This window comes from Andrena cerasifolii, unplaced genomic scaffold (genome assembly GCF_050908995.1).
Source record: "Andrena cerasifolii isolate SP2316 unplaced genomic scaffold, iyAndCera1_principal scaffold0036, whole genome shotgun sequence".
Lineage (NCBI taxonomy): Eukaryota > Metazoa > Arthropoda > Insecta > Hymenoptera > Andrenidae > Andrena > Andrena cerasifolii.
Window position 1 is genome coordinate 134,488 of NW_027484929.1, and position 10,321 is coordinate 144,808.

The 10,321-nt window shown below is 21.3% G+C and overlaps 1 long non-coding RNA gene across 1 annotated transcript; it reads right to left on the reverse strand.

Moving 5' to 3' along the window:
* LOC143378052 (uncharacterized) lies at window positions 1-6,121 on the reverse strand. The gene is made up of 2 exons (XR_013087482.1): window positions 1,890-6,121; window positions 1-1,430 (listed from the first exon to the last, which is right to left on the reverse strand). It is a non-coding gene; the product is annotated as an uncharacterized LOC143378052 (long non-coding RNA).
* Window positions 6,122-10,321: the final 4,200 nt, after the last annotated feature.

Sequence of the window (10,321 nt, forward strand, 5' to 3'; positions counted from 1 at the left end):
TTTTTCTCTGTTTATTTACCTATTTGTTCCTCTAATTTATTTACCTATTTTATATTTACCTTTTTTCCTTTGGTTTATTTACCTATTTTTCTCTATTTATACACCTATTTTTTCTCTACCTACTTTTCCCATTTTTCTGTATTTATTTACCTATTTTTCTCTGTTTATTTACCTATTTGTTCCTCTAATTTATTTACCTATTTTATATTTACCTTTTTTCCTTTGGTTTATTTACCTATTTTTCTCTATTTATACACCTATTTTTTCTCTAGCTAATTTACCTATTTTTCTGTATTTATTTACCTCTTTTGTTGTCTCTATTTATTTACCTATTTTGTTTTCTCTATTTATTTAACTATTTTTTCTCTAGATAATTTACCTATATTTTCTATATTTATTTACCTATTTTTTCTCTAATTATTTACCACTTTTTTCTGTATTTATTTACCTCCTTTGTATTCTCTACTTTATTACCTATTTTTCACTATTTCTTTATCTATTTTTTTCTCTAATTTATTTACAAATTTTTTCTCTGTTTATTTACCTATTTTTTCCTCTAATTTATTTATCTATTTTTTCTCTAATTTATTTACCTATTTTTTCTCTATTTATTTACCTCCTTAGTTTTCTCAATTTATTTACCTTTTTTCCCTCTATTTATATACCTATTTTTTTAATTAGCTATTTTTCTCTATTTATACACCTATTTTTTCTCTAGTTATTTACCTCTTTTTTCTGTATTTATTTACCTACTTTGTTTTCTCTACTTCATTACCTATTTTTCTCTATTTATTTGCCCATTTTTTTCTCTAAATTATTTACCTATTTTTCTCTATTTATTTACCTATTTTCTGTATTTATTTACCTCCTTTGTATTCTCTACTTCATTACCTATTTTCCACTATTTCTTTATTTCTTTTTTTCTCTAATTTATTTACCTATTTTTTCCTTAATTTATTTACCTATTTTTTTCTTTACCTTTTTTTCTTTGATTTATTTAGCTATTTTTCTCTATTTATACACATATTTTTTCTCTAGTTTATTTACCTATTTTTTCTCTGTTTATTTACATATTTTTTCCTTTAATTTATTTACCTATTGTTTTATTTACCTTTTTTCTTTGATTTATTTAGGTATTTATATATATTTATACACCTATTTTTTCTCTAGATAATTTACCTAATTTTCTCTATTTATTTCCCTATTTTTCTCTATATATTTACCTATTTTTCTCTCTCATTTATTTACGTATTTTTTCTCTGTTTAATTACCTATTTTTTCCTCTAATTTATTTACCTATTTTTTTAGTTACCTTTTTTTCTTTGGTTTATTTACCTATTTTTCTCTATTTATACACCTATTTTTTCTCTAGTTTATTTACCTCTTTTTTCTGTATTTATTTACCTACTTTGTTTTCTCTACTTCATTGCCTATTTTTCTCTATTTATTTGCCTATTTTTTTCTCTAAATTATTTACCTATTTTTCTCGATTTATTTACCTATTTTCTGTATTTATTTACCTCCTTTGTATTCTCTACTTCATTACCTATTTTCCACTATCCCTTTATCTATTTTTTTTTTTAATTTATTTACCAATTTTTCTCTGCTTATTTACCTATTTTTTTCCTCTAATTTCTTTACCTATTTTTTATTTACCTTTTTTTCCTTGATTTATTTAGCTATTTTTCTCTATGTATACACCTATTTTTTCTCTAGTTTATTTACCTATCTTTATCTATTTATTTACCTATTTTTCTCTATTTATTTACCTATTGTTTCTCTAGTTTATTTACCTCTTTTTTCTGTATTTATTTACCTACTTTGTTTACTCTACTTCATTACCTATTTTTCTCTATTTATTTGCCCATTTTTTTCTCTAAATTATTTACCTATTTTTCTCTATTTATTTACCTATTTTCTGTATTTATTTACCTCCTTTGTATTCTCTACTTCATTACCTATTTTCCACTATTTCTTTATTTATTTTTTTCTCTAATTTATTTACCTATTTTTTCCTTAATTTATTTACGTATTTTTTTCTTTACCTTTTTTTCTTTGATTTATTTAGCTATTTTTCTCTATTTATACACCTATTTTTTCTCTAGTTTATTTACCTATTTTTTCTCTGTTTATTTACATATTTTTTCCTTTAATTTATTTACCTATTGTTTTATTTACCTTTTTTCTTTGATTTATTTAGGTATTTATATATATTTATACACCTATTTTTTCTCTAGATAATTTACCTAATTTTCTCTATTTATTTCCCTATTTTTCTCTATATATTTACCTATTTTTCTCTCTCATTTATTTACGTATTTTTTCTCTGTTTAATTACCTATTTTTTCCTCTAATTTATTTACCTATTTTTTTAGTTACCTTTTTTTCCTTGGTTTATTTACCTATTTTTCTCTATTTATACACCTATTTTTTCTCTAGTTTATTTACCTCTTTTTTCTGTATTTATTTACCTACTTTGTTTTCTCTACTTCATTGCCTATTTTTCTCTATTTATTTACCTATTTTCTGTATTTATTTACCTCCTTTGTATTCTCTACTTCATTACCTATTTTCCACTATTTCTTTATTTATTTTTTTCTCTAATTTATTTACCTATTTTTTCCTTAATTTATTTACGTATTTTTTTCTTTACCTTTTTTTCTTTGATTTATTTAGCTATTTTTCTCTATTTATACACCTATTTTTTCTCTAGTTTATTTACCTATTTTTTCTCTGTTTATTTACATATTTTTTCCTTTAATTTATTTACCTATTGTTTTATTTACCTTTTTTCTTTGATTTATTTAGGTATTTATATATATTTATACACCTATTTTTTCTCTAGATAATTTACCTAATTTTCTCTATTTATTTCCCTATTTTTCTCTATATATTTACCTATTTTTCTCTCTCATTTATTTACGTATTTTTTCTCTGTTTAATTACCTATTTTTTCCTCTAATTTATTTACCTATTTTTTTAGTTACCTTTTTTTCCTTGGTTTATTTACCTATTTTTCTCTATTTATACACCTATTTTTTCTCTAGTTTATTTACCTCTTTTTTCTGTATTTATTTACCTACTTTGTTTTCTCTACTTCATTGCCTATTTTTCTCTATTTATTTACCTATTTTCTGTATTTATTTACCTCCTTTGTATTCTCTACTTCATTACCTATTTTCCACTATTTCTTTATTTATTTTTTTCTCTAATTTATTTACCTATTTTTTCCTTAATTTATTTACCTATTTTTTTCTTTACCTTTTTTTCTTTGATTTATTTAGCTATTTTTCTCTATTTATACACCTATTTTTTCTCTAGTTTATTTACCTATTTTTTCTCTGTTTATTTACATATTTTTTCCTTTAATTTATTTACCTATTGTTTTATTTACCTTTTTTCTTTGATTTATTTAGGTATTTATATATATTTGTACACCTATTTTTTCTCTAGATAATTTACCTAATTTTCTCTATTTATTTCCCTATTTTTCTCTATATATTTACCTATTTTTCTCTCTCATTTATTTACGTATTTTTTCTCTGTTTAATTACCTATTTTTTCCTCTAATTTCTTTACCTATTTTTTATTTACCTTTTTTCCTTGATATATTTAGCTATTTTTCTCTATGTATACACCTATTTTTTCTCTAGTTTATTTACCTATCTTTATCTATTTATTTACCTATTTTTCTCTATTTATTTACCTATTGTTTCTCTAGTTTATTTACCTCTTTTTTCGGTATTTATTTACCTACTTTGTTTTCTCTACTTCATTACCTATTTTTCTCTGTTTATTTACCTATTTGTTCCTCTAATTTATTTACCTATTTTATATTTACCTTTTTTCCTTTGGTTTATTTACCTATTTTTCTCTATTTATACACCTATTTTTTCTCTACCTACTTTTCCCATTTTTCTGTATTTATTTACCTATTTTTCTCTGTTTATTTACCTATTTGTTCCTCTAATTTATTTACCTATTTTATATTTACCTTTTTTCCTTTGGTTTATTTACCTATTTTTCTCTATTTATACACCTATTTTTTCTCTAGCTAATTTACCTATTTTTCTGTATTTATTTACCTCTTTTGTTGTCTCTATTTATTTACCTATTTTGTTTTCTCTATTTATTTAACTATTTTTTCTCTAGATAATTTACCTATATTTTCTATATTTATTTACCTATTTTTTCTCTAATTATTTACCACTTTTTTCTGTATTTATTTACCTCCTTTGTATTCTCTACTTTATTACCTATTTTTCACTATTTCTTTATCTATTTTTTTCTCTAATTTATTTACAAATTTTTTCTCTGTTTATTTACCTATTTTTTCCTCTAATTTATTTATCTATTTTTTCTCTAATTTATTTACCTATTTTTTCTCTATTTATTTACCTCCTTAGTTTTCTCAATTTATTTACCTTTTTTCCCTCTATTTATATACCTATTTTTTTAATTAGCTATTTTTCTCTATTTATACACCTATTTTTCTCTAGTTATTTACCTCTTTTTTCTGTATTTATTTACCTACTTTGTTTTCTCTACTTCATTACCTATTTTTCTCTATTTATTTGCCCATTTTTTTCTCTAAATTATTTACCTATTTTTCTCTATTTATTTACCTATTTTCTGTATTTATTTACCTCCTTTGTATTCTCTACTTCATTACCTATTTTCCACTATTTCTTTATTCCTTTTTTTCTCTAATTTATTTACCTATTTTTTCCTTAATTTATTTACCTATTTTTTTCTTTACCTTTTTTTCTTTGATTTATTTAGCTATTTTTCTCTATTTATACACATATTTTTTCTCTAGTTTATTTACCTATTTTTTCTCTGTTTATTTACATATTTTTTCCTTTAATTTATTTACCTATTGTTTTATTTACCTTTTTTCTTTGATTTATTTAGGTATTTATATATATTTATACACCTATTTTTTCTCTAGATAATTTACCTAATTTTCTCTATTTATTTCCCTATTTTTCTCTATATATTTACCTATTTTTCTCTCTCATTTATTTACGTATTTTTTCTCTGTTTAATTACCTATTTTTTCCTCTAATTTATTTACCTATTTTTTTAGTTACCTTTTTTTCCTTGGTTTATTTACCTATTTTTCTCTATTTATACACCTATTTTTTCTCTAGTTTATTTACCTCTTTTTTCTGTATTTATTTACCTACTTTGTTTTCTCTACTTCATTGCCTATTTTTCTCTATTTATTTACCTATTTTCTGTATTTATTTACCTCCTTTGTATTCTCTACTTCATTACCTATTTTCCACTATTTCTTTATTTATTTTTTTCTCTAATTTATTTACCTATTTTTTCCTTAATTTATTTACGTATTTTTTTCTTTACCTTTTTTTCTTTGATTTATTTAGCTATTTTTCTCTATTTATACACCTATTTTTTCTCTAGTTTATTTACCTATTTTTTCTCTGTTTATTTACATATTTTTTCCTTTAATTTATTTACCTATTGTTTTATTTACCTTTTTTCTTTGATTTATTTAGGTATTTATATATATTTATACACCTATTTTTTCTCTAGATAATTTACCTAATTTTCTCTATTTATTTCCCTATTTTTCTCTATATATTTACCTATTTTTCTCTCTCATTTATTTACGTATTTTTTCTCTGTTTAATTACCTATTTTTTCCTCTAATTTATTTACCTATTTTTTTAGTTACCTTTTTTTCCTTGGTTTATTTACCTATTTTTCTCTATTTATTCACCTATTTTTTCTCTAGTTTATTTACCTCTTTTTTCTGTATTTATTTACCTACTTTGTTTTCTCTACTTCATTGCCTATTTTTCTCTATTTATTTACCTATTTTCTGTATTTATTTACCTCCTTTGTATTCTCTACTTCATTACCTATTTTCCACTATTTCTTTATTTATTTTTTTCTCTAATTTATTTACCTATTTTTTCCTTAATTTATTTACCTATTTTTTTCTTTACCTTTTTTTCTTTGATTTATTTAGCTATTTTTCTCTATTTATACACCTATTTTTTCTCTAGTTTATTTACCTATTTTTTCTCTGTTTATTTACATATTTTTTCCTTTAATTTATTTACCTATTGTTTTATTTACCTTTTTTCTTTGATTTATTTAGGTATTTATATATATTTGTACACCTATTTTTTCTCTAGATAATTTACCTAATTTTCTCTATTTATTTCCCTATTTTTCTCTATATATTTACCTATTTTTCTCTCTCATTTATTTACGTATTTTTCTCTGTTTAATTACCTATTTTTTCCTCTAATTTCTTTACCTATTTTTTATTTACCTTTTTTCCTTGATATATTTAGCTATTTTTCTCTATGTATACACCTATTTTTTCTCTAGTTTATTTACCTATCTTTATCTATTTATTTACCTATTTTTCTCTATTTATTTACCTATTGTTTCTCTAGTTTATTTACCTCTTTTTTCGGTATTTATTTACCTACTTTGTTTTCTCTACTTCATTACCTATTTTTCTCTGTTTATTTACCTATTTGTTCCTCTAATTTATTTACCTATTTTATATTTACCTTTTTTCCTTTGGTTTATTTACCTATTTTTCTCTATTTATACACCTATTTTTTCTCTACCTACTTTTCCCATTTTTCTGTATTTATTTACCTATTTTTCTCTGTTTATTTACCTATTTGTTCCTCTAATTTATTTACCTATTTTATATTTACCTTTTTTCCTTTGGTTTATTTACCTATTTTTCTCTATTTATACACCTATTTTTTCTCTAGCTAATTTACCTATTTTTCTGTATTTATTTACCTCTTTTGTTGTCTCTATTTATTTACCTATTTTGTTTTCTCTATTTATTTAACTATTTTTTCTCTAGATAATTTACCTATATTTTCTATATTTATTTACCTATTTTTTCTCTAATTATTTACCACTTTTTTCTGTATTTATTTACCTCCTTTGTATTCTCTACTTTATTACCTATTTTTCACTATTTCTTTATCTATTTTTTTCTCTAATTTATTTACAAATTTTTTCTCTGTTTATTTACCTATTTTTTCCTCTAATTTATTTATCTATTTTTTCTCTAATTTATTTACCTATTTTTTCTCTATTTATTTACCTCCTTAGTTTTCTCAATTTATTTACCTTTTTTCCCTCTATTTATATACCTATTTTTTTAATTAGCTATTTTTCTCTATTTATACACCTATTTTTCTCTAGTTATTTACCTCTTTTTTCTGTATTTATTTACCTACTTTGTTTTCTCTACTTCATTACCTATTTTTCTCTATTTATTTGCCCATTTTTTTCTCTAAATTATTTACCTATTTTTCTCTATTTATTTACCTATTTTCTGTATTTATTTACCTCCTTTGTATTCTCTACTTCATTACCTATTTTCCACTATTTCTTTATTTCTTTTTTTCTCTAATTTATTTACCTATTTTTTCCTTAATTTATTTACCTATTTTTTTCTTTACCTTTTTTTCTTTGATTTATTTAGCTATTTTTCTCTATTTATACACATATTTTTTCTCTAGTTTATTTACCTATTTTTTCTCTGTTTATTTACATATTTTTTCCTTTAATTTATTTACCTATTGTTTTATTTACCTTTTTTCTTTGATTTATTTAGGTATTTATATATATTTATACACCTATTTTTTCTCTAGATAATTTACCTAATTTTCTCTATTTATTTCCCTATTTTTCTCTATATATTTACCTATTTTTCTCTCTCATTTATTTACGTATTTTTTCTCTGTTTAATTACCTATTTTTTCCTCTAATTTATTTACCTATTTTTTTAGTTACCTTTTTTTCTTTGGTTTATTTACCTATTTTTCTCTATTTATTTACCTATTTTCTGTATTTATTTACCTCCTTTGTATTCTCTACTTCATTACCTATTTTCCACTATTTCTTTATCTATTTTTTTCTCTAATTTATTTCCCAATTTTGTCTCTGCTTATTTACCTATTTTTTCCTCTAATTTCTTTACCTATTTTTTATTTACCTTTTTTTCTTTGATTTTTGTAGCTATTTATCTATATTTATACACCTATTTTTTCTCTAGATAATTTACCTATTTTTCTCTATTTATTTCCCTATTTTTTCACTATTTATTACCTCTTTTGTTTTCTCTATTTATTTTCCTATTTTTTCTCTAGTTATTTACCTCTTTTTTCTGTATTTATTTACCTACTTTGTTTTCTCTACTTCATTACCTATTTTTCTCTATTTATTTGCCTATTTTTTTCTCTAAATTATTTACCTATTTTTCTCTATTTATTTACCTATTTTCTGTATTTATTTACCTCCTTTGTATTCTCTACTTCATTACCTATTTTTCACTATTTCTTTATCTATTTTTTCCTCTAATTTATTTACCAATTTTTTCTCTGCTTATTTACCTATTTTTTCCTCTAATTTCGTTACCTTTTTTTATTTACCTTTTTTTCTTTGATTTATGTAGCTATTTATCTATATTTATACACCCATTTTTTCTCTAGATAATTTACCTATTTTTCTCTATTTATTTCCCTATTTTTTCTCTATGTATTTACCTGCTTTTTTATTTACCTTTTTTTTCTTTGGTTTATTTACTTATTTTTCTCTATTTATATACCTATTTTTTCTCTAGCTAATTTACCTATTTTTCTGTATTTATTTACCTCTTTTGTTTTCTCTATTTATTTACCTATTTTTTCTCTAGATAATTTACCTATTTTTTCTATATTTATTTACCTATATTTTCTCTAGTTATTTACCACTTTTTTCTGTATTTATTTACCTACTTTGTTTTCTCTACTTCATTACCTATTTTTCTCTATTTATTTGCCTATTTTTTCCTCTAAATTATTTACCTATTTTTCTCTATTTATTTGCATATTCTCTGTATTTATTTACCTCCTTTGTATTCTCTACTTCATTACCTATTTTTCAATATTTCTTTAACTATTTTTTTCTCTAATACATTTACAAATTTTTTCTCTGTTTATTTACCTATTTTTTCCTCTAATTTATTTATCTATTTTTTCTCTAATTTATTTAACATTTTTTCTCTATTTATTTATCTCCTTTGTTTTCTCAATGTATTTACCTTTTTTTCCCTCTATTTATATACCTATTTTTTTTTAATTAGCTATTTTTCTCTATTTATACACCTATTTTTTCTCTAGTTTATTTACCTCTTTTTTCTGTGTTGATTTACCTACTTTGTTTTCTCTACTTCATTACCTATTTTTCTCTGTTTATTTACCTATTTTTTCCTCTAATTTATTTACCTATTTTTCTCTATATATTTACCTATTTCTCTCTCTCATTTATTTACGTATATTTCTCTGATTAATTACCTATTTTTTCCTCTAATTTATTTACCTATTTTTTTAGTTCCTTTTTTTTCTTTGGTTTATTTACCTATTTTTCTCTATTTATACACCTATTTTTTTCCCTAGTTTATTTACCTCTTTTTCTGTATTTATTTACCTCTTTTGTTTTCTCTACTTCATTACCTATTTTCCACTATTTCTTTATTTATTATTTTCTCTAATTTATTTACCTATTTTTTCCTTAATTTATTTACCTATTTTTTTATTTACCTTTTTTTCTTTGATTTATTTACCTATTTTTCTCTATTTATACACCTATTTTTTCTCTAGTTTATTTACCTATTATTTCTCTGTTTATTTACATATTTTTTCCTTTAATTTATTTACCTATTGTTTTATTTACCTTTTTTCTTTGATTTATTTAGGTATTTATCTATATTTATACACCTATTTTTTCTCTAGATAATTTACCTAATTTTCTCTATTTATTTCCCTATTTTTCACTATATATTTACCTATTTTTCTCTCTCATTTATTTACGTATTTTTTCTCTGTTTAATTACCTATTTTTTCCTCTAATTTATTTACCTATTTTTTTAGTTACCTTTTTTTCTTTGGTTTATTTACCTATTTTTCTGTATTTATACCCCTATTTTTTCTCTAGTTTATTTACCTCTTTTTTTCTGTATTTATTTACCTACTTTGTATTCTCTACTTCATTACCTATTTTCCACTATTCCTTTATCTATTTTTTTCTCTAATTTATTTACCAATTTTTCTCTGCTTATTTACCTATTTTTTTCCTCTAATTTCTTTACCTATTTTTTATTTACCTTTTTTTCCTTGATTTATTTAGCTATTTTTCTCTATGTATACACCTATTTTTCTCTAGTTTATTTACCTATCTTTATCTATTTATTTACCTATTTTCTCTAATTATTTACCTATTGTTTCTCTAGTTTATTTACCTCTTTTTTCGGTATTTATTTACCTACTTT